Source organism: Cupressus sempervirens, chromosome 10, assembly GCF_028749045.1.
Source record: "Cupressus sempervirens isolate cs-2001-9-10 chromosome 10, ASM2874904v1, whole genome shotgun sequence".
In the NCBI taxonomy this organism is placed as follows: Eukaryota; Viridiplantae; Streptophyta; class Pinopsida; order Cupressales; family Cupressaceae; genus Cupressus; species Cupressus sempervirens.
This window is the reverse complement of record NC_143127.1, coordinates 464,393,566-464,420,968: the sequence shown is the minus strand read 5'-3', so window position 1 is coordinate 464,420,968 and position 27,403 is coordinate 464,393,566.

Sequence of the window (27,403 nt, the reverse complement as noted above, 5' to 3'; positions counted from 1 at the left end):
GAAGCAATACCCTAGACTACTTGTCTTCCTTAGATTCTTGCACATGACAACCTTTGCTTCTGACCAACCATCTCTATAAATAGAGAATTAAGATATTTTTCCATTCACCCTCCATCATGCAATTTAGGGTTAGGAAAAATTAGGTAGGATTCAATGAATCTACACTTTATTTCATTTCATTCCCTTCTAGAAACTTCTCCTTCAATCCTCTTTGAATTCACCTAAAAATAGTTTACCATGAATTTTGTGCCACCAACTCATCAATCTTATCTTCCACATAGTTCACATAATCCAAGAAATCAACTTTGACAACTTAGATCCATCAAATTCACAATCTTTCTAGTAATGCTAACACTTGGCATTAACTAGCTTCTGATGCTCAGCACATCCTGTGTTGCTCAACGTCCACTATAAAATCACTCAGCACAAACTAAAGTTTACTGGTACTCGACATCAACTAAACTTTACTCAACATCAACTGTTTCACTCAACTTACACTAAAATTGACTTTTCTTGGTTCCAACTAACTTTCTGCTCATCTTGCACTAACTTTGCTCGGCACCTACTATGCAAATTGTCAAGCTTGGTAGACGAACTTTGTTTAAACTTGTTCTTCTAAACTTTCTCATTGTAACCAACCTTTGCAACCTTAAGTAGATTATTGATGCACTATAATATCACTATCTTAGCTGATTCTCGTACACCTTTTCTATATCATAAATCAACCTTTCCTTGAGGTTCTATTGTTACATCAGTTTGATCAAATTCTCTTCATCAATCAAAAAAGTGATAGTACTTAAATCATATAAGTAGTTGTCTTACTAGCAGATAGTAGGTTTGACATCAGCTATAAAATAATGATTGAAACATATTTACCATACTTGTATCAATCTATTTTCAATAATATCCCTCTTTGGTGTTGATGGAAAACCAAACTAATCAACCAAACTGACTAGGTTTAAATAGTAAGACCAACAAGATACCAAAAAGAAAATAATTCCTTGTATCAAAACCTCTCTCTCCATCAACAACTTTCATCTTTTGAATAGGTTAGAAAATTTTGTTCTATTTTGTTTGGATCAATAGATAATCAACTCATCCTTATGACTCCCTCTGAATTACTTCTTATATCTCCCTCTACATTATCTCTCTCTTACTAGGTAGATGTAGTTAGTAGATACACTTTCTCTCTCGGCAGTTGTATTTCTCCCTCATACTGTGTGTTAGGATTTCTTCGTCTTTTTTTCAATTCCTTTATGTGCTTTCAATAATGTCTCCCTCTTTGATAACAATCTGTATCTCCCTCATAGGATTTCTCCCTTTAATATCTTTTAGGTTTCTATTTAGTTTCCTTGTATATCTCCCTCTCTGAAAACAACGCCAAAGACTCATCATCTTAAATATATAGATATGAATAGTTTCAGTTTCTCCATCGATCACCTAGCTTGTGATTGATTGTAAATCCAACTCTTTGATTACTTTAGGTGGCTCCTAAAGTAGGATCCACTATAACAATGTGTAACATATGCTAATCAACTTGTTCAATGTAGGGTACTCCTCTTGTTTCTTAGATAGCCTTTGATTGGGGTATCACCCCTACTTTACCTCTTAGATACTCATGAGCATCCTTGTGTAATGCTTTTGTGAAGATATCATCAATTTTCTCTCTTGTGTTAACATATTCCATCTTCACCTCTTTATCTTGAATTAATTCCCTCAAGTAATGATACTTGATTCAAATGTGCTTAGTCTTTGTGTGCATCACATGATTCTTTGTTATATGTATAACACTTGTATTATCACAATAAAGTATCACTAGTTCAGTGATCTCTTCCTTCATGTCTTTGAGTAGCTGTTTGATCCATACAATGTTTGTACAATTTACTATAGTAGCCACATATTCAGCTTTAGCAGTAGATTGAGAAATACAATTTTGTTTCTTGCTAGTCCATGTAACTAGCCTCTTACCTAAGAAAAATGCTCCTCCACTGGTGCTCTTTCTATCACCAATATTTCCAGCCCAATCAGCATTAGTATAGGCTCTTAATTCAAATTTCTCATTTTTCTATTACTCCTTCTGGGGTTTGAGAAAATGTGCCTATAGGATCCTCTTCCATTGATCTAAAATGGTGCTTTTTAAATTGATATCTTGGCCTATCCAAAATATTACAAAGTTGGGGCTTATCCATGTCTCTTTAAATCCATAAATAACTAAAAAATAAAGCTTAAGATTACTTCACAATGCATTAAATACCTTTTTATGATCTTGCTAAGGCATCAAAAAAAACTCTGCAAATGCTTCTTATTCTCCTTTCAATAACTTTTTAGGATCTATACTCAATCTCTTAGCTCAAATTGTGAAGAATGAATCCAAAATTTCCCTTAAATTATTTCAATATTTTATTATTATTAATTACAATGTTATTTAAAATTATAAAAGACTGATGAAAATTATTGTATGTACTAAAATCCATAACGATCTTTGGTTTCTTCAAATTAATATCTACGAATTGAGATTCAGGATCTAGAATGCCTCATATGATCATACCTCATACATTCTAGGAAATACTTCCATTATCTAAACATATTATGTCATTACAACACACCTTTTACGTGTTTCCTTTAGCTTTATCTTATGTTGCACTCCATCTTTTTTCAAAGCATATGTTTTTGCATATCCATCATGTATTACATGATGATCAAACTACAAAGGCGTCCCTAACAAAAAATGATAAATATACATAAGCATAATATCATATAATACAAATCATGATAGTTCCTAATATTGAACTTTATCAAATATTTTTATTAACCAAGGACTTATGATCCTTTTGGAACCAATAAATTTGATAGGGATTCACATGCTTCTTTCTCTCTAACTTCATCTTATCAACCATTTCCTTAAAAATGAGATTATATATTCTACCACCATCAGTAATGACATTGTAAAAATTACCATTGCACTTACACCTTATGAGGAAAAAATATTCCTTTTCTCAAACCCATTCTCATCACTTAGCAAAGTAACCAAGAATTCTCTTCTTTTAGCATCTTCACAATGTAAGACTCTAGTCTGCACATCTTGTTAGACTAAATCTAAGATATGCATTTCATGGTTGACACAATTAGTCCCTTTTTAGAAGAAATCTCCTTCTTAAAAGATGCAATCCTTGACTCTTGTACAAGTTTTTTTATATTTTTGAAACTTGATTGAATTTCATGATCCTTTTACATATTAGTTTATTCCAACACTCATCTATGGAATGATTATCTTGTTGGTTTTGATGTGTGTTCTGATGGAAATCTTACCTTTTCTTTTTCACTACCATTTTTACCACGCTAATTTTTTTTATCCCTATTGGAAAGATAAATATATTCTAAACATATGAAGTTGATTTCGTTTGACATGGATAAATCTCCTTATAAATTTAGGGTTTTGTACATAGACAATTACAGTCATAATCTCTTCTTGCATTTTATATAAGATTGTAGAGGCAATCTTAGGCCCTAAATCCAACAAGAGAAATCATTTTCCAATTATTCTTACTATGAGGTTATACTAGTTGTGTGATGTATGCTTGCAAGTTGTGGATGTTAATTTGACCATAACACACTATCTTTAGGAGGGAGAATGAATCTATGTTCTATAGTGCCTACCCCTAGTTTACTTTTCATATTATTGTCGAACTCTTTTAGGCCAGCTTTATGTTTATGTTTTATGATCAGCGAAATTTATTTTTCATATTGTTGGATATTATTTTATACTTAGTTGATTATATGATGAGTTACTTTGGTACTATTTATTTCATGTATGCATGATTGTTCTTTGATGATGATGATAGTAAATATTGATTCTAGTTATTTCATGATGATATTTAGATGGATTATTTATATTTGTTTTCTATGGATACTTACCACATGCTTGCATGTGTATGGTGTACCTTTATGTTTACTTTATGTGTGATATTTCTGATATGGTTAAGGGAGGGATTCATAGTCACCTGCTAGTTGAGATCTACATGATGCACCAACTTTTTCCATTACCTATTTAGTTTAGAATATATTTGTATGTACATGCATGGATTTTAATTAGATTTCAGGTACCAAGTATCAACTTCCCTAAATTTCCAGGATGAGCATATCTTATCACAATATCTCAATAATAAGAGAGGGGAGATAACTCTTGAGTCCAAATCATGAACCTAAGCCAATTGTCTTAGAAAGTAGGACAAGTATATGAGTTGTCTACCCTTCTAAATTTGTAATTCATGATTATAACCCTTGAGTTTGATCTAGTGTTTTGTACTTTATAAAGGGAAAAGGGCTTTTCTTGTGATTGCACAATCAAAGTCTAAATTTGGAGAAAAACTCTTTATTAGCAATTTAGAGTTCATTTCTCAAGAATTGGGATTTGGAGGAGCAATTTCCAAAAAGAAGGGTTTTCAGAAGAAAGGGGAATACTTGTGTACTCCATGCATTTTTCATTTTAGCATCAAATCTAGGTAGGATCTTGTGGGTTTATTTGTACAATAGTTTTCCATTCTTCAAATTTTTGTATTCTTCATGTCTGTTGTTTTCTTGTTTCAAAATGTTATTTGGATTGAAACCCTTGTAGGAAAGTTTATTGTTCTTCATTTTGAAATCATCTATATATGGATTGTTAATTCAAAACCCTCATTTGATTTAAACTAGGTGATTCATAGTGGATTTGTTAAAATCAGGATGTGGGTTTTGAAAAGAAAACCAATTTTGTTTTATAGATTTTGACTATTTGGTCATGATTTCTATTTTGAAAAAAAATATATATATATATATATATATATATATATATGTATGTATGTATGTATGTATGTATGTATGTATGTATGTAATAATATAATTACATGGAAATTAGAAATTACTATGTAATTATATTATTAAATAAAAAAAAATGAATTTAGTAGGGAGGGTTGTAATTTTATTTATATAAAAGAGAATAATATAAAATATAAAAGGTGGGTGGAACCACCAACCCCCCACCCACCTATGACCATTATTAGTACTATCACATGGCAGTTACTATTACCATAGCAATAGGTACTACCATAAGGCATGATGCAGGAGCATCTTGGGTTTTCTTGCAATCCTACATGTTTGGAGGGATTTTGGTTAAGTGTTGTGGAGCTTGACAGATACTGGTGCTCAACATACACTGAGAGGTCAACATGGTCTGGGAACTTGACATGGTCTGTAGTTGCTCGACATGGTCTAGAACTTGGCATGGTCTATGGAGCTTGGCTTTGCTTAGGAATTTATTGGTGCTCAGCTTGGTCTTGGTTTCTATTGGTGCCAAGTTGTCTGTGAGCTGACTTTTAGAATTTAATTTATGTATGGGTTTTTAATTTAGTGTTATAACCAACTTGTGGCTCAACCAATATTTAATGTAAGGGAATTAATTTAGTTTGTATTGAGCTGGGCCAACTTGTGGCTTTTTTGGGTATAAGTAAGGGGTTTTGTGGAGTCTTTTGGGGAGTTATTCATTCCAACTTGGGGAAGTAGATGAAGTATAGATGTGAGTTTTGAAGAGCTAGGGTTGCAGCTTAGGAACTAGAAGATTGCTTGACTCGAGGGTACACGTGTGTATTTTCTTGGTGTTCTTATCCAGTTATGGATCTGGACTAGAACCAAAAAGGCCTTATAGCTGCGCATATTGCATGTAACCAGTTATATCTATGAATAAAGCATTGTAATTTGGTATCAAATCTTGCATTATTGTTTCTTTGTTTTAGATTACAGTAAAAATAGGTTTTGAAGGGACCCTGAAACCCTTTCACATCTTCAAAAAGGAAAAATCAATATAGCCATCAGGAAAAGAGTCCTTAATCCTACTAGAAGCAGCACCAAAATTAAGTTTTATAGGGACTTGAAACCACATACATAGTCCAAATAAAGTACCCAGGTTTTACAAGGACTTGGAACATCTAATACAGTTTAAAACAAAAAACTAGAAAATAGTCCTACCAAACACAAGAACCAGATGTGACAACCAGCAAAAAGGACCTGAACAAGAACCCAACCAAAAAAGCAGACCCAAAGAAACTATTGCAGTTCCATGATCATCTTAACTGCCTCCTTACCAATCTTAGCCATATCTTGGATGGAGTTAGCAACCAAAGAAGTAGCAACAATCGAAGCTTTATTTCTCAAACTTTGTCTTGTCCTCTTGCTAGGGCCCTCTGAAGATATGGTTCCTTCATTTTCTCTTTTTCCTAGGCTCACTGCCACAACACAAATGCTTGAAGTTACCTCTGGGGGTTCAGCTTTATTGTTTCTTTGTTATTGTGTTTCTGCTCTATGGTTTTTACTGGGGGTTTAGACATCTCCTTTGGGGGTCCTCCTACCTTGCACTACATCAGATGGTATTAGAGCAAAGGTTGTTCCCGAGTGTGTAGATTGAGTGTTAAAGTTGAGGCAATTTGCACCAGGCTTTTATGAAGTGGATTTATTAAGGTTTGCAAAAATATTGGAAGATGCCTTTGAGAAGATTGGACCCTAGGGCTATTGATGATCTTAGTGATGCTGTGGAAGAAAGGATCTCTGAGAAAGTTAAAGCATATTTTATATTTGAAATAGAGGAGGTTAAAGCCACTTTCAGATCTGAGATGGCATTGATGAAGAGTGATATGATCACACATATCATAAGTGCTATAGGTGGTGTACCTTAGTATATGAGTACTGAGGATGGTTATGAGGAAGTTGTTGAAGACTTTGCTAGATCGAGTGGTGAGGCTAGAATTGATCATCTGGAAAGACCTATGGGAAATAGGGTTGGTTAGTTTGCTAGACCTGGATCTTAGTTGAAGTTGGAGCATAAGATGGAGGTTTCTAATTTCTCAGGTACTTTGATTCCTAAAGACATGATTGATTGGATTTTTAAATTATAGAGACTACTTTGATCTTGAGGATATTGAGGATCCACTCAGAGTGAGGTTGGCACAAACTAAACTAAAGGGACATGCAACTCTTTGGTGGAAAGACCTGCAAAGTGACAGAGAAGAAGAAGGTGAAATGAAGATCTCTAGATGGAGATTGACGGTGACTAAGTTGAAGGCTAAGTTCATTCCAACTAATTATGAACTTGAGTTGTTTAAGAGATTGTAGAATCTAAAATAGAAAGATTTGTCTATGAAGGATTATATTGAGGAGTTCTTCAGGTTGACTATTCAGTCTGGTCATAGGGAATTGTTGAAGGAAAAGGTAGCTCGATGTATTAATGGCTTGGGATTAAATATTTAGGACATGGTTGGTATGCTAAATTTTTCTTCAATTGAGGATGCTTATTAGTATGCCCTGAAGGTAGAAGATAAGTTGAAAAGGAAAATTCAAAGTAATTCTAGGGGGAAGGAGAAGTAGGATAGCTTGGCACAAGCTAAATTGAATGTAGAAGGTGAACCAAAACCTATTGATCAAAAAAGGTGAATGGGTGGAGGTGGCTTTAGAGGTAATTTTTTTAGATGTGGTAAAGAAGGGCATAGATCTTTTGAATGTCCACTTGGTAGGATATTTTCTATTGTGAACGAGGTTGTAGTTCAAGATAGTCAACTTGAGCAAGGAGAAAGTTTACTGGATTGGAGAGTACTAGTTGGTGAGACGACATTGGAATCTTATCAAAGGACTAGTTTGTTTAGGACTTATTGTAAGTCTAGTGGTAAAGTCTACAAGATGGTTATGGATGGTGGTAGTACTGATAACCTTGTTGTTGAGGAGATGGTTTAGAAATTTGGTTTGAAGAGAGTGAGACATCCTTATTCTTATAGGATTAGTTGCTTGCAATGTGAACATGCTTTGGAAGTGAGGGAGCAATGCCTTGTTGATTTTCAGATTGGGCAGTATAAGGATCAAGTGTTGTGTGATATTGTGGACATGAATAATTGTCAAGTGTTGCTTGGTAGACCTTGGCAGTATGATTGCAAGGATTTGGATGATTGTGTCAAGAATGTGTTTACTATTGAGAAAGGTGGCAAGAAGTTTTCCCTAATTCCTTTACAGAATGAAGAGCTCAGTAGGAGGAACCTGAGTATTTTTAGTTGAGTTGAGTTAGTAGATTTTGAGAAGGTTGGAGATTAGTGTGGAAAGTAGACCTATAGCACACCTAAGATGGATGTGAAGAAGCAGAAGAAGAACAAAGGAAAGAGTATACAAGTTGAAGACTTGGAGGATATGTATGTGAAGAACTAGTTTGGGATTTATGTTTAGAATCCCAAAAGGTGTTATTCCAACTACTGAGAACATCTTTTTAAAACTAGGGTTTATGATGCAAGAGAATCTTAGGTTTGCTTACAATCTTACATGTCTAGAGGGATTTTGGTTAAGTGTTGTGGAGCTTGGAAGATACTAGTGTTCGGTATACACTGGGAGCTTAGCATGGTTTGGGAGCTCAGAATGGTGAACTTGGCATGGTATATGGTTGTTTAGCATGATCTAGAACTCAACATGGTCTATGGAGCTTGGATTTTCTTAGGAATTTACTAGTGCTTGGCTTGGTCTTGGTTTCTATTGGTGTTGAGTTTTCTATGAGATGACTTTTGGCATTTAATTTATGTATGGGTTTTTAATTTAATGTTGTAGCCAACTTGTGGCTCAACCTATATTTAATGTAAGGGATTTAATTTAGTTTGTATTGAGTTGGGTTGACTTGTGGCTTAGTTGGGTATAAGTAAGGGGTTTTGTGGAGTCTTTAGGGGAGTTGTTCTAGCTTGGGGAAGGGGATGAAGTATAGATGTGAGTTTTGAAGAGCTAGGGCTGTGGCTTAGGAACCATAAGATTGCTTGACCTGAGGGTATAAGTGTCAATTTTCTTAGTGTTCTTATCCAATTGTGGATCTAGACTAAGTGGATCTTGTTGGATCTTGTAGAACTGATTTTGTAATTGTGTTTTTATTTGGCCCTAACTCAGAAGGCCTTACAATCAGGCATATTACATGTAATCAGTTATATTTATGAATAAAGCATTGTAATTTGGTATCAGATCTTGCATTATTGTTGCTTTGTTGTTGTGTTTTTGTAGTGTGGTTTTTGCGGGGGGTTTGGACATCTCCTTTGGGGGTTTTCTTGCATTGTGTTGTGTCAAGGCAGCATGTTTCTGCTATTGCAACAACACTGCCATGACAGTGTAGGGATGGTCGGCAAGCCTTAAACACATGTTTTAAAAAAAATTAAAGAAATTTTTTTTTTATAGATTTTTTAATGTATAAAGTTTTTAAATAGGGTTTGATTTAATTAAAATTAGTTAATATTAAATATGTTAATATCATTATTTTTTAAAACAAAGTGGCAAAGCCACTTTATATATATATATATATATATATATATGTAGACACTAAAAATCATCCCAAATGACTATATTAATCTAATTAATACTAGTCACATTCCTCTACTTATTTAATTAAATTATTTTAATTAAATAGGTTCTTTTTTGCCTTAGTATTTAAATTTAATTTAAATACTCCTAGCTCTAATGTGTTAATTTAAATTAACACATGATTTTCCACATATTCCTTTTTTAAATAAACTTTATTTATTTAAAATCCTCCATATTCTCATTAATTCTTTTAGACCTTGATTAAATTAAATTTCATTTAATTTAATCTTTATCCAAACTACCTAGAAGTATGTGCATTCATATGATTTGTCATCACATGGGTCCATATATCTTTTAAGCACATGTTGTCTACACCATAGGAATCTTCTACACACACATGCTACCTCATTAGTCTTATCCATCTATCTAGAATGTGAGATAAGATGCTTAGTTGTCAATCCTTATCCTTATCTCCTAGTGGCTTCTAAGCACATTCTAGATGCTTCCTCCATCTACTTTAAATAGACATCTTGTCTCAAGCTTTTCCCGCGGGGGGTTAGGAGTCATTAGAAGTCATTATCATCCATTAGGTACCATTAGAATCTCTTATCATTGCATCATCATTCTGTCATTTTGATTTCTCATATCATCTAGTCTAGGTACATATTCCATCACTCACACTTGCATTCACACATTCAAGAGATTCATCCATTGTTGTGTTCCTAAGAGCATACCAAACATACTCTCCATCTAAGATACACCAACAAGGCTTCTTATGGATGCCTTTGTTGAGTTGTAGAGGTGGAATGGTCTTTGTTTGTCATTTGCTTATTCATTTGTTCATAGTTTGAGGTTTGCATAATCTTGGTTACAATTTTATGCAATACATTTTGGCACGCCCGGTGGGACCCACATCCCTGATCTCACTTCAGAAGTCTGCCAATAAAACTTTCTACAGTTCAAATTAGCATTTTGTCGTCTCTGATAGTCTCAGTGTCGTCTGTGTTGCGCGTCTATGCATATCAGCATCTCCGTAGATCAGCGTCTCCAAGAACAAGCGTCTGTGCTGCTGCCAAAAAAAATCAGGTTCCTTTTTTTTGCGTCTCCGTCTAATTTATTCTGTCATCTAAGTTAGGGTTTTGTCGTCTGTGCTGATTTCTCTGTCATTTGCACACTGTGATCTGGCATCTGCGCTCTGCATTTTGGCGTCTGTGCTCTGCATTTTGGCATCTGCGCTCTGCCTTTTGGCATCTGCACTCTGCACTTTGGCGTTTGCGCTCTGCACTTTGGTGTCTGCGCTCTGCACTTTGGCATCTGCGCTCTGCACTTTCACGTTTGCGCTCTGTGCTTTGTCATCTTCGTGTTTTAGCGTCTTCGATTATTAGCGTCTGCGACTGTTGAGATTTAAACTAACAGTTAACTATTTCTTGAGCATTTTTTTAGTTTGCAGGTCAAGGATTTACGTTAGAGGATGAACTAGAGTGTAAAAGGCTTGGTCACATTTGAAATTGGAGCGTTTTAAATGGGTAAATTTAGTATAGAGCACATTTGGATTTGGGCCTTAAAATGAAATCACATCTAAAGCCTTAAGGAAAATTAACTTCATTTCAACATTTTCATTTTCAGCATTTTTATTTTCAGCATTTTCTTTTAGTATTTTATTTTCTGATATTTAAAGTTGGAAAGAACCTTGTATGCTCTAAACACGCATGTCTTCAATTAGAGTAGCAAACTTAAATTTTTGTGGATAATGAACAAGTGTCTTTTAAATCCCAAGTCCAATTACGTATTCTCTCCCCTCGCGCCTTTGGGCGACCTTGGGTGCACAAGAAATAAGTGGACTTGTTTTTATTTTTTTAGGAGGCCTGCTTGGGGATTTCATCACCCTTTGGGACGACCTCAACTCCAGCGTTCTGGCGGAGTATAAAAATCGGGAGGTGAATCGAAAGACACCTCTCTTGGAAGTGTAATATTGTCACTCTTGGCTAAGCCCCAAAGAACTTTATACCTTTGGGAAGTGAAGGAGGAGATTGGGTTACTGTCTCCCCCCGACTGTGTGGTAGTATTTCCTTTCATCTACAGATTCGAGCCTCACGTACCTTGCGTATATCGAGGACGCCCCCTAGTTGAGCCTTGTACAACCTAGTTCAACCTTATAGGATTGTTGGTGTGTTTGGAGTGTTTGAAACACATTGGCATTGTACATATTTCATTATTTTCTTTTGCATCTTAAACCTAAAAATTCAAAAAAAAAATCATAAAAGTTCAAAAATCCAAAAAAATCAAAAATATTTCAAAAACATAAAAAAGACCTCTTCGTAATCATCATTCCAAATCATTTCACGTCCATTCTATCAGTAATGTGCATGGTAGGTGTAATGTCTTGATCTTGATTAGGAGGGGAATCATAAGATGGATTAGGAGGGGAATCAAATCATAATCCATTCTAGGTTCTTATAGTCCATCCATTCTAGGTCCTTATGTTCCATCGTCAAACTCTTATTCCCTTCCTTCCATATTAGGTCCTTATATACATCCTCCTACCTTATCCACGTTTTCCAATTTATCCCCTCATAATCCTAGTAAAGATCAACAAAGGTGCATGTCCTTGAATTCCTTCCAACGTTCACCTTCCATACATTCTCCATCTTATTTACCTTCATGCACCCATACCATGGCCAATGGAAGCAAATTGGATGCCAAAGAAAAAGAAAACAAAGTCAAAAATCCACAAAAGCGTAAGGATCAACATGTCCCATCTAAGCGACATGTCCAAGAAAAGAAAAATCAGATCCAAAATGCAATCAAAAAGCCACAAAGGCTAAAAATCAAAAGTGCAAAAGTTATGTGGATGCCAAAGCTACTTAATGTAGCAATGAATCTCAAAGAAAGATTCCAAATGACATCCAATTCTGCTAACCCAAAGGTCTCCCTCCTTCATAAATTCTCCCAACCTCCATTTTCCAAATCCATTTTGGGTCCTTATACACCCAAATCCGCCATCCCAACTCTATCATCTCCTTCATCCATTTTGGGTCCCTATATCCCAAAATTCCAACTTTCTCCTACACATCCTTCACAATTTACTCCTTTCCACCACCCTTCAAGGTGTGTACCAATGAAGATCTTTCCACTTCTTTCACAAGTCTTCCAACCTATTATCCATCAACCATGTCTTCCTCCTACCTACTCAACTCCCTTAATCCAAACTTTTTCATAGGTCATTGTCTTCTATTCCCCAGTTCACTTTAGCATTCTTTTCCTTACCCTATCAACATCTACGAGAAAATACCAACAATTCCTTGAAAATAAAAAAATAATAAACAAATTAAAGAAGCATAAATATCAAGGGATACATCCATATACTTAGATGCTTGAGTCCTCCCTTCATTTTCCTACTATGTCTTCCACTTTCACTTACCTATCCATTAACTTCCCTTTTTCCACTTGCACTCTACACTAGGGGCAAGTTCCATCCATATTGTTCTTCCTTACCTATCTTCCATATTCCATCTATCGTCCATTGTCATTCCCATCTTTGATCTTGACTTACACTTTCCATTTTCCCTTGCGCTTCATCCATACAAACCTTCTATACATATCCTTTCATGCTCCCATCTTACTGTTCATTATCCTTTGGTGTCCATTATCCATACATTATCCTATATACTTCCTACATTCTTCCATATGTTTGATCTTGACATGTTATCCCTATCTTGCATTCCCTAGTCCTTGTCACGTTCATGTTCATGCATCCATTTTCCATCCATATGCATACATATTCCCATCCTCTTTTCATGTACATTCATATCTTTTCCATCCCTAATCCTACGCACGCCTATCCTTCTTCCGTATACCCTTGATCTTGGTTATCCCTTTCGTTTCATCCACTTCTTATCACACATTTCCTTCATATCCTTCATATAATTATCCCTTTTCCATCCATATCCTTCGTATCATTATCCCTTTTTCATGCCTTCCTTCATTCCACTTTCATACCCATGCTCATAATCAATACTAGAGGCACAACAACAAAAATGCTCATACATGCTTAAGAAGAGCACATGCCTTTTCTTCCTCCATATGCGAGCTTTCACACCATCTGTCCATTTTCATGCAATCCTTCCCCACCATTATTTCCTTCCATTTTCATATCCTTGGAATGGGGCATTGTTGGTCACTCCTTTGAAATATGGTTCTTGGTTCCCCATTATCTGACACTATATCCGTTGGTCATCCATATTATTCCTCCATTCATATATCTACCCAACCTTCCTATCCATTTACAAATACTGTGGCTCTCCCTTGTCATTGGTCTCAATTCATTCCACATTCATTCACTTCTATTCATTCATTCATATCAAATTCAATTCAAATCTTTCACATTCAATTCATGTCTATTCCGCAATCATTCAATCAATTCATTTCTATCCATTCTATCTATTCATTCATATCAAATTTAATCCAAGTCTCCCAATCTATTCAATCAATTCATTTATCCTCTAATCTCATCATATTATCTTCTTCCAATCACTTCATTCACATCATTTCCATAATCAATTCCTTCATTCTATTTGCATCTACCTTGATCAAATTTCTAGTCTTCCATTCAACACATTTTCCTCTAATAGAATATTTATTGTTTTCATAATCGATTCCTTCCAATTCATCCATTATCTTATCTTATCTTATCCATATTCTCACCACACTAAGCTTCCATCCATAAAACCAACCTCATCAAATAGTGATTGCAAACAAGCTTACACAAATTCACATTTAGACTCAATGATTTGAGAACATCATTCCTTTTACTGTCATTGCCAGCAACCAATCACAAATATATCATTTCAATTCAATCAATCAATCAGTTTTTGCCTTACAGGATGAATCCTTCCTACACAGGCTTAACAAATTTAAAAAATTTATCAGGTTCATGGCAAGCATGGTGAATTGAATGACTACTTAGTCATAATGTCTTTTTGTTAATTTTATCTTTGTGTGTCAGTAATAGCCTCCCCCAGTGTGCCTCGATCTTCCATATCCTGGTATCATTTTAACGGCTTATTTTGATTACACATGTTATTTTGCAATATGATCTATTTTCATGATTCTTTAGCACATCTATGTAAGTTTCAAGTTATGTTAATGCATTGCTCACTGGGGGCAATGGGTTAGCACACTTTCCGCCAAGCTCCTTAAAAAGACTTTGGGTGTGCCCATGTCATTTGTTCCCTCATGACTCTGAAACCTACATCCATTGTGTTAAGAGTCTAATAGACACAAAGGAATCTTGTCATCTATGCTTCTATAGCATTTGGTGCATAAATCCTCTTGCAATATTAAAATAAGGTTTGCTCTCCATATGAACACAATTGAATCTCTTGCATTCATGTAGTTAAGTTGCATTTAGATTATCATTTTCCATCACCCTTTTCCTTTGTCATTGTCACTAGTCCTCTCCTATCTTCTCTGGGGCAACCTGTATTTTCTTTGATATGATGTCGTGCCGACATCACATCAAAGAGGGGAAAAATGTAGACACTAAAAATCATCCCAAATGACTATATTAATCTAATTAATACTAGTCACATTCCTCTACTTATTTAATTAAATTATTTTAATTAAATAGGTTCTTTTTTTCCTAAGTATTTAAATTTAATTTAAATACTCCTAGCTCTAATGTGTTAATTTAAATTAACACATGATTCTCCACATATTCCTTTTTTAAATAAACTTTATTTATTTAAAATCCTCCATATTCCCATTAATTCTTTTAGACCTTGATTAAATTAAATTTCATTTAATTTAATCTTTATCCAAACTACCTAGAAGTATGTGCATTCATATGAGTTTTCATCACATGGGTCCATATATCTTTTAAGCACATGTTGTCTACACCATAGGAATCTTCTACACACACATGCTACCTCATCAGTCTTATCCATCTATCTAGAATGTGAGATAAGGTGCTTAGTTGTCAATCCTTATCCTTATCTCCTAGAGGCTTCTAAGCACATTCTAGATGCTTCCTCCATCTACTTTAAATAGACATCTTGTCTCAAGCTTTCCCCGCGGAGGGTTAGAAGTCATTAGATGTCATTATCATCCATTAGGTACCATTAGAATCTCTTATCATTGCATCATCATTCTGTCATTTTGATTTCTCATATCATCTAGTCTAGGTACATATTCGATCACTCACACTTGCATTCACACATCCAAGAGATTCATCCATTGTTGTGTTCCTAAGAGCATACCAAACATACTCTCCATCTAAGATACACCAACAAGGCTTCTTATGGATGCCTTTTTTGAGTTGTAGAGGTGGAATGGCCTTTGTTTGTCATTTGCTTATTCATTTGTTCATAGTTTGAGGTTTGCATAATCTTGGTTACAATTTTATGCAATACAATACACACACACACACACACACACACACACACACACACACACACACACACACACACACACACATATGTATATGTATATATAGATTCTAACGTAAGGAGCTCCTAGAGAAAAGAACCAAGAAGAAAAACTCTATTAATAACCCCATCAATAAGAAAAAGCAAAGAAAATGGAAGGCTATCAATCCCAGTTATAATATCCTAGGAATGATACCTCCAATTTACAATAGATAGAAGAGAGGAGGTAGGAAATCTAACACTACCATCTGAATATTATATACAAATTATCAAATAATCACTTTTGATCATACTTTAGCATTTAAAGTGTAATATATCCAAAGATGAAATAATAAAACTATAGGGGAGATACTACAAAAAATATATATTCTTCATCTAGATCCATCTCCTGAAATAAGCTCCATGGTACAACCTATGCAACTCACAATAGAAAAAAACCACATAGACAAGAAGTACCCCATAACAACTAACCTTGTTCTTCCTTAACTCCTATTGTAGGATCAGAATGTCCAAGCTTAAGGGTAAGATCAAGAATGAAATTGGGAGGAGATATCAATGGGTATATGGATGCCTGGGAAGAGTCATGCTCCAAAAGCTCCAATATGGAAAAAACCACCTGATGCACACTACTAAAACAACTTTTAGGCAAGTGATCACCATACTACTGCAAAGCAACCTTAACTGGGCTAAAAGACTGCTTCTCTAGAGCCTTTTTGATACTCTCAAAAACCACATAAACACCATGGTTATTGAGAAGTGCATGATGATGAAATAAACTACCAATGAGAGTAGTGCTACTGTAGAGATCATATTTTTGGCAAGCTTTAGCAAGCTTACTTCCTTGCAATAAACTAGGTTTGATAAATTTAGAAACTATCAACTCTAGATGAAATGGAGATTGCAACAAGTTGAGGGCATTTGACAAGAAAATTGACAAAATCTAAGAGGGATAAATTAATCTTTTCCATGGAGGAAAAAGAATCTCATATCTAATAATTCTCATTATTCCTCTTTGAATATGTGGATGATCACAGTAAGAGATAGTTTCCAACATGTCATCTTTAATACAACCTAGAAAAGGCATTTATCATTCTTTAGTTTCCAAGAAAACTTTGTAGTTTCTTGGATAATAATCCATGTGTAATGTTGAGAAAAATAAGTAGATCCCAACTAGATAACTAACTCCTACTAGAGAGTTGGGATGACCTAACATAGTAGTGACCACAAAAAATCCAAAACATAGCACTGAAAACAACACCCACAAAAATGCAAAAACAAAATCTCAAGCCCTGAAAGCCAAAATGAGTACTTATCACAACACAATAAAAGATTGAGCATGCAATGATGACCTTCATGACAGGAAGATATGAGATCCATCACATAGTATGTAAGAAGTAGAGTGCACGTATGAAGTACTTAAACCTAGAAGAAAATTAAAGTTATTATAATTTCACACAAGCGATTTCATTTAAAAATTGGCTGAAGCCACTCAAGAAAAAGAGAATATAAACTATGGGAAAATTTTAAGACCAACCATCATATATAACTGATAAATGCTGCCATAACATAATGCCAAATAAATGGTAAGCCAAACACCATTTGTCAATAAGTAAACACAAACCTGGAATATGGAAGAAGAACTTAGATGCAACCTTAGATTTCACCACATAATCATGCCACCACATAGGCATACCAAGTACCAATGGGAGACCCACTTGTTAATTCAAATTAACTCCATAATCCTCAAGTCCCATCAATGAATCATCTTAAACTCCCCACTAACTATCAGCTACTAACTCTATATTACCATGCTTAATACTCTCAATAGAACATTATAGATAACTACTTAAATCCATATCTACTTACACATAATGTATTCAGATATGCATAAATAAATCACACATAGTGGTATTAAACATCCTAACATAAATTTAGCAGTTCACAACTGGCAGAATAATGATGAATCATGCTTAATGATCAAAATAATGGAAGGGAACTTTTCTAGCAAGGAACTTGAAGAACGAGAATCCAAAATATTTCCATCACAACCAACATTAGCTAAGAAATCTACCAAAGCAATTCCTTCCCTATACACATGGGATAAAATATATCTATCCCAAGAATCAATGAGACTTCAAATTTGTCAGAAGACGTAACAAAGATACCAATTATTGCTCTTCCTATGAATGCAAGCATTAATAACAATAGACAAGTCACTCTTAATATGTAAACAAGAAAAATACATTCTCTTCACCAAAATCAAACCTTCTAACAAAGTAGTTGATTGTACCATGTTATTAGTACCATAACTAATAGGTATTGCATACAAAACTAGCACTTCTCCGAGATGATTTCTCAGTGAAACCCCAATTCCCAACTCACTAGGATTCCCTTTGGATGACCCATCAAAATTTATCTTGACAAAGGGAGAATCAGGAGGCTTCCACTTGATTGACTCTTTGTGTATAGGAATATTTTTAACATGTGGAAACATAGGAGAAGATGGGAGTGAGATAAGTTGCCAAGATTAATATCATGTTAATATCATTTTATTATTATAGTAATGAGATTATTAATAAATTTAAATTGTTTATTAATAGTTGATAATTATTATTTTGATAGTGAATATTAATTATTTAATTTGTTAAGATGAATTTAGGATTATTTTGTTAGTTAGTAAAATTCAAGTTTCTGGATATTAAGTTTTAGTTTTTGTTATCAACTGAGTATATTTGAATTATTTATTTTTAAATCTATTAGTGACTTAATTAAATAATCATTTATATGTTAAGGGGGAAATTTATCAACTTTGGTAATTTCAAGACAAAATGAAAACATGAATCCTGATTGTAATAAAAAACTCTATATTCTGTTATACTTGGAAACGAAAACTAAAACCTTGGTTGTTATCAAATCTTTGTATCTTGAAAAATGAAACATGTAAACTAGAAAACCTATAGTGAAATTTGAACTTATTTATTTTCAAAACTAAATGAATTTTTGAAGTTACATTTTTATGTACTTTTATGATGTTTGTTGTATGATTTGGGGGTTTGGTCTTGACTTAGCTTTGATTGAATCAGGATGTTTACAAGAGGCTTGGGAATTTTTTCTATAATGATGTTATGAATTTGATCTTTTAGATTTGGCCATTGTGATGTAGTCACATGTCTTCTTTGATAAGTTTGATATGTTGGTTGTTATTACTTTCAAATTTCTCTTATGTAGAATTGAGGTGAATGGTGTGACTTGTTTGATATAACCTTTGATTCTTCAATTATTTATCTTTGGATTTCTTCCCAATTTCTTGTATAGGATTGAGGTAATTATGAGTTAGAGGTTTTAGGTGATGTCATGTGATCTCATGGTTTTGTATATGTGTACTTGTTTTGGGATCAGTCCAAGTTAGGATGATTGTATTGGTGAAACTTGTGATTTTGATCAATGATGTTTTCAGTACTTTCTAGTTGCTTATCTAAGAACTGATGTGTGGTTTATGGGTTTATGAGACCTACTGCTTTTACTGAGAAGGGTAGGTTATCTATATGTTATGTCAAGAAGTGGCTTGCAATGGAGGTCAGAGCCCTAAAGAGGTTGCTTGGGTAACCCCTTGTAGGTTATTTTAATAAGTGATAACATTTCATTAAATTAGAGTAAAATGAATTAATATGAGTCATGATTTTTCCTCGCCCGTGCCTCAAGTCCTGGTATAGGCTAGGATGAGAGTAGAGAGGGTGCTTGGTTGTGACCTTGTTTCATTACTATGCCTTGTTAGTATGAAAGGATATTAGTGCCACATAGAGTCTCCAGAGGGGGTGGAGTCTAGTTAGGTTACCAGGCTAACCATAAAGTTGGTTCATGCAATAACACTTGCCCACTTACATAGTAGATTTCCTATGTGTCATTGTTTCCTCTTGGTTTAGATGTCACTTGTGTCTTGGTACCTTGAGTTAGATTAATTTCAAGTTTTCCCTTGACCTAGATGCTGATTTTGACTTTTGGGATCGTTATCCTATTTGGGGCTTGAGACTATCTCCTCAACTCGATGGGAGTGGACCCTTTTTGGGTTATCATGAGGTTGGGTGGTAGTTCTTTTTACTTTTACCATTGAGATCTGATAGTTTGATATCGTGGCTGGAATTCCATGCTTTTGTATTTCCTTTCATTCTATTCTTGTGTACTATGATGGATGGTTATACCTATTGTATTGTATTTTATTCCATGGATCTTAAGAGATAATGTAATCTATTTTATGATGTATATTCTTTCGGCCTTTTATACCCTGTGACCTATACAATGGATGATTGTGTATTTTGATTATTGCCAAGTGACATTCGAGATAATTATATAATATTTAAATGGATTCATACTTGTAATTAATTTTTAATTTGGATGTGTAATATATTGGTTTTAGTATTAACTAAACTTAAATGTGATTCAATGTCATGGGACCCTTTAGAATTGTAATATGTTTTATGGAATGCACTTATGCATATTTTATTGCTTTTGCTATATTATTTCTATTGTTGTTAAGTGATTATCTTTTTTAAAAATGTTTGGAAAACTTAGTGAAACTTTAGGTTAATTTCTTTTGGTTTCCCTAGTAGGGTGTTACATGTTCACCACCACTCCATTACCAATAAGTGTTTTTTTATGTAGGTGGTATAAATCCATATTTAAAATATAAATCAAGATCATCTTATATAATATATACATGTTCTTTTACTTTTCAAATTTTTGTGCTACCTCTTTTGAGAACAATTTCATTAAACTCAAATAGGTTACATGGGACTTTCCTCATAATCCTATTTGAGATTTATTACATTGGTTGGGACATTAATCATGCTAATAATTGAAAAGAAAAGTAGTGGGATTTGATAAAATATAGTATCTAATTTAAAGATAGAATTTTATTGATAAATTGAAATTTATCTTGTAGATAAACACTAATCTCATACAACATTGACTAAACTGTCTAGAAAAAATGGAACAATTATAAAGGAATTTTGAGGCTATTCCATTAGTCCTTATGAATGCAAAAGTTTATTTACATTTTCCCACTAGGAGTGAATTATGAATTCATGGGCTAATATTGATAATTCTCTAATAATTTTGGATAGTCATATTTTGTTATTGATACTTATTCTATATTTTTTCTTGTATGGAGGTTCTTTTATACTTAATTTGTCTTTAATTTTGGAATTTTCTATTATGTCTAACCAATATTTGAGAATAATATTAAAAACTATTAAATCATACTGATCTCATAAGTAAGGATTTCCATGCAAGATCTTTTCTTATGCATGCCCTAGCCAAAATTAGAGAGTTATCTCTAGGTTCACTTGTGATAATTACTTATATTATGGGAGTATGATCTTCCTTGAAATCAAACATAATATTGTTGATAAGGTTTTCCTAGATATTTCCTCATCATTTTGGATATCCGAAGAAAAACTACTCTAAAAGATGAGTCTTCATTTAGTTGTAAATTCTCCAAATGGGTATCTATATGTATTTATAGGTTTGATTATTCCAAGTTATCTACTATGCTGAAAATTTGAAGAGAAATGTGTTTTTTACTATCTAGTTAGTTGTTAGGGGAAATTTAGGAAATTTCCCTATTTATTCCTATGTTGTTTCATGTTTGGTTTATTTATTTAAGATATCCTCTAGTGCATATATTAAGATGTAGACACATTAGAATGTACCATGACAATGTAAACTTGGCCTATCTCACTAAATGAGAAGAAGAAAAGTTTATCTTGTTCTAATAAATGTAAGATTTTGTATTTGTCATCGTTGACACAATTAGTCCCTTTTTGGAAGAATTGTATTTCTCAGTATGTATATTCCTTGACTCTTATCCGATTTTGTTATGATTGTAGGCACATGGTTGAAAGTGCACAATCCAAATCATACATTCAATTATTCCAATGCATTATCTTAAGTATGATTATCTTATTAGTTCCTAGCTCGTTTTATAATGGAACTTTTGCATTATTTTTTATCACAATCCTTTTTTCCCATGACAAAATATTCTAAATCCCTATTTTCAAAATAGATATATAATGTAAAAGGATGACACATAATGGTCCTTAATCAATACAATGTTCATCCTTGAAAAAATAAAAATATTTATGATTGTATATATTGTTCAAAGTTAACTCATCTCTTATTAAAACATATGGCTCTAAGTGGGAAGCGGAGTAGGGGTGACGGTTAAAATTATGGTACCATAAAGGGGGCTAATACTGAGGATGATAATGATCCAAATCGATATGAGGAGGCCTATTATATGTCTTTTTTACCTCTATATAAGGGAATTGGTTGGTTATGCTAGGTAGGGATTTTTTTAGTCACTAAGGATGTTAGGGTTTCATTTATTGTAGAGGAAGATGAGAATGATAGTGCTCCAAATGTATCTTAGTTTATTTGTGTTGTGGTCACTTTTGAGTGACTTTGTTTGAAAGTCAATATCCATGGGTTGAGCAAATATGAGTTTTTTTCTAGTGCTTTTTACACCTTTTTAACGACACTAGTTTTGTTGCAACTTCTTTGTTAAAGGTTTCGTGGGATACACAAACCTCATTTCACATCCGTGTCATTACTATTAAGGATCATTCCTTTTTCAATTTTTTGTGTCTTAGTGAATTAATGACTTAAAAACTCCCTTTTTATGGTAGATTTGTGTAGGTATGGTGCTTATGAAAATGGAATATTGTCTTGTTCTTAACAATTTTTTTGTAGCCACTGGTCTAGAGTATATATTCTTGCATTTTTTAATCTATCTTCTTCTTGCAAATAAAAATACTACATTGTACTAGATTTGGCTTTACATGACTTTCGTTGTTCTTGAGGAAAATGGGCCGATTGGGACTTTGACTATCTGATGCCCTCCCATTTTTGCAACTTGGTTTTTTTTAATATTCTATCTATTTGTATTTCCCCTAGAAAGATTCATGTTTTTAGATATACAAATGTGTGCAAGTTCTTTGCAATTGCAACCACTATTGGAAATGGTATTTATACCCTTGGGTTCGGGGATTCAACAAGGGGGAATCAATTTCTTTTGATTCAACAAGGGGGATTCAATTTCTTCTCTCCATGCCTATATTTCTACATTTTCTTGAATATAGAAATGAGGTTTTGAGTCTCTTGTGTATGGAGGATCCTTGTGTGTTGATTTGTAGGGGTCTCTATTCCATTTGTCTCCTTTGTTTGTCCATATTATGGAAAAGTTAGTTTTTACGGAGGCTTTCTAATGGAGGGTCATGGTTGTGGTCTCATGTTATTTTCTAAGGAGTTTCCCCACCTAACTAGAGTCTTATGTGGTAGATATGGCTCCCTATCCTACTTGAGAGAAAGGAAGGTTCATTTTCCTTTGGGGAGGCTATACCTAGTTTTTGGGCTTTTGATCTTGCTCTGTCTAACACACCCTATCATTGGGTTTTAGAAGTAATGGAGATTTCTTCTCTACATTTGGTTTTTCTAGATGTCACCTTTTGATTTTTGGTGTAGCTCTACCTTATAGTTTAGCAAATGGGGTTTGGTGTTTCTTCCATATTTGAAATTTCTTAAGTGATTTTAAAGGGGTGTGGTGCTTCTTGCACTTACAATGTTGATCCTATATGAATTTACTTTGGGTTATGTTAAGGTTTATTGGGATCTTATCATGATGAAAAGAGCACTCCTATGAAGACTAGTGGTAGAGTGGGTTATGTTCTAATTGATGGAAAGGTTAGGCTCCTTTTTATTTAGGGACTGCAGGATGTTTATGTGTCTTCTTTTCTTGTTCCTGTGCTTACTTTTGGTTCTAAGGTTGAGTTCCTTTCCCCTTTGTACTTGGGTCATGATGAACATTTATATTAATATTAGACTTATTTATTTTTGTGTCTTTGTTTGGAATGTCAATCCTAGTGAGTCTAGACAATAGTCTTTTTTCTTCTAGGAGGTTGATTGCTAATAATTTTTAAGAACACATCTTGGTCTTTGATTATTTGTAGTTGACAATGTGGCTACGATGGACCCAGTTATAGTAGGGTGTTATTTTTTGGCCATGGTAAGGATTTGGCACACTCATTTGTTTTCTTCCTCTTTTTCCATTCCTATCAAGGTGGATGAGTCTCCTATGGAGATGGGATTTTTCTAAGTGGGGGAGGAGTTTTGTCTCTTTGGGAGGTCATCTCATTTCTTTAGTTTCCTGGAAATCTAATAGATTTCTAGTGAGATCTCTAATTTTTTACTTTCTTCCTTTTCTACTCCTATTGAGGTGGTCACTTGGTCTACTACTATGGTAAGATGTTTTGTAGATGGGATGAGTGCTCCAATTGGAGGGGTACTATCATTTACTAAATGATTATATCCCATACCTTTTTTAATCCTTTGTAAAGGCTTACGGAGCCCTTTAAAATCGCTTAGCTATTTTTTCCCACTTGTTTGGGTGCTAATTATCTAAGCTATTGATGACATCTTTTGGCCACTATGTTCACGAAAATATGACATTTGCAATCGAGAGTGCAGGTTGGGGGGTGGGGGGGGGTGGGTGAACTATTTATGTGCAAAACTTAACAAATTAAACAAAAATTTGGCCTTAACTTTAGATCTAATAATTAAGAAATCAAGAAAAAATCTATAATAAATCAATAACACAAAATACCAATAGTTTTTGTGTCGAAAACCTTGTTAGGGGAAAAAATGCAAATGAGATGAATCCACAAAATAATGTACCATTAAAATAAATATACACTTTAGGAGTATTACAACAGGAATGTGCATGCATTCAAAGATATTACCTAGAGATCACTACTCCAAAGAAAATATATGATTACTAACTTGGAAAGGCTCACTTCGTTACAATAATTATGCTTCGTTACAATAATTATGGTTTACAATACACAAGTCTTTAACTATACATTAGCATTTTCAATATTCCTAGATCAATTCTATTGAAGTAAATACTAAAACTTTCTTTCCCTACTAGATATTTTCCTTATTCACACATCTTTCTCATAGCCATGAACATATTCACCCACATGATTGCATGATCACTATATTTATAAAAATCAATAAACCTTGAAGAAATAAACAAGGTTGGATATACTCTCATCACCTAACTAAAAAAATTACAACCATACATAGTGCAATATTCAATACAAACCACTAAATGTTAGCTAACATATATCGTGGTCCCAAATCGCATGCCTCAAACATCAAACATATCTATGAATAATGCCTTAATCATCAACAGTACACTACACCACCAAGTAAAAAGTGAACATAAAGAACACAAATTCACCAATTGAAAATCATCAAATGCAAGTACCATAATTAGTGTGAACCAACAACAATAGGAACATGATCTAGAAACATCCAAAGAATCATGAAATACCATAAGAATATTGTTAGCATGAATTTTAAAGGTATTCCTTTGGGGGAGTATCCTAAGAATTGCTAGAGTAGATTGGGAGATTGTTATCATGATTGACATGTTACATTAATGACCGTGTTTATCATTGATGTCAACATAGTACTATTTCTAGAAAGACTAGTAGAGTAGCAGATAGAGAATGAGGTTGTACGAATTGTGTATTGATGATGAGGTCAAGAATAATTAAGGATATCTTATACATTGTGTCTTGATGAAGTGAAAAAGTGCCTTTACAGAGAGTTGAAGACATGATAAAATTATTCATGAATTATAGAGGACAATGTGCAAACACATTACTTGAATAGTGGTTTCTGATGTTTGGATTGTATCTCTTAACATGGATAGAATTGTGATGAGAGAAGTTAGATAGTGATAGTAGAAAACCTGATGATGATGTCAGTTAGTGCATAAGGTCATAGATTGAATATGTGAGAAGTTGCATATTCTATGAGATGACAATGTTTTGTAATTCAAAAAGATATAATATATTGTAATATCTTAATGAGGTCCTATTATAATTAATGTGGAAAGCCTCAAGGCTAATTCAAATAATTATTTTGAGGATATGGTACAAAGGAAGGTTATTTTCCTTGTGGTAAATGAAAATATATGTGTAAGTAATGTGAATGATTATGCAAATGTGAATTGTACAAGTGATATGCAAAGTTGGTAAATGCATGTAAGCGATCAAAGATATCCGTGTGATGTGAGTTGGAAGATCTGGTATTGAGATCTAAAGGGGTTTGGTCTAGTCAAGAGGACATAGGAGTTCAAGTAATTTCATTTATATTATTATGCAAGGAATAATACAAAGATCAATTTGATAGTGAGTTTGATGGTCTTGCCCCTGAAGCTATTTGGACACTGGGTCCATCTGCCTTCTACAACTCCTAACAGGACTAGCAAAACTCCTAACAGGAACTGATATGTACTACATGTATTTCACTGGTTCCTAACAGATTCAATCCTCTAATAAGGAAATTTTATATTAGTACATCATTTTGTGGGTACCATACCCACCAAAGTTTTCCCTTTGATCAAGGGTTTCCCTATTTAACATATCTAGTGTTATTGTGCATGTGTATTTTCTTATGGTTTTTAGTTATATTATTCACATGGATACGGATTAATAAGGTTGATAAATGCTTTATCAGTTGGATATCCAATTCACACTCCCCCACCCTCAATTATTTTGGTGGACTTTTCTTTATAACAATTAGTATTAGAGCATTAGGTCCTTGAAGGAAAAGCTTAACAACTTAAGGAGATATATGATGGGTCATTTCAAAAAAGAAATTCCTAAGGCTGATGGAGTTAATTTTGATATTTAGATGATGGAGTTCCTCAGTGAGATATCAAAATTATGTACAAAACAAAAGATTGAGTTTCCAGATCAAGAATCTTTTTGTTGCATGCAAAAGAATATAATTACTTTATCAAAGAGTGCAAGTACAAGTCAAGATAGATCCAAATCTAAATAAGATAGAAAGATTAAGGGAGTATCCTTGCTTATGAAAATATAGCCAAATGGTATCAAAATTGTTGTTTGTTGGACATGTAAATAAATTGGTCATTTTTCATCCAAATGTCCTAAGAGAATAAGGAAGACTAGAAGTGATTTCCTTTTTGATGATGATAAAAAATTTAAAGCAAGTATGGAAAGATTCTTGAATGAAAGTGATGATGAATATGATAACCTTGAATTGATTGAGGATGGAGAAGAAGCTAATCCTAAGCTTATCATAGAAAATGTTGAAACTTTATTTGAGACTAACAATAATTTGTAGAATGACATTCAAGTTGTTGAACATAGAGAAGAAACAAGATCTAAACCTATAAAAGAACTAAGCATTGAGTCAGTAACACCTACACATAATACAAATTTGAAAAAAGAATCACCCCACTAATCATGTTATTGGAAGCAAAGAAAAAGGAGTTATGACAAGAAACATAGTACATGAAGAATTGTGTTTGATTTCTCAAATTTAACCAAAGAGTGCAGACAAGGCATGCAAGGATGATCTAAAGTCCTCTAACAAGGCTCACCGCTAACAGAGTGATTGAAATCCTTTAACCGGGTCACATTTAATAGTGTGCATTGTAACCTTTAATAGTGTTGGCCTTTCATAGGGCATTACTTCGAATGAGTAGCATGTTACTAGTGGTTTTTCCCAAATTGGGTTTCCACATTAAGTCATTGTGTCAAATGTGT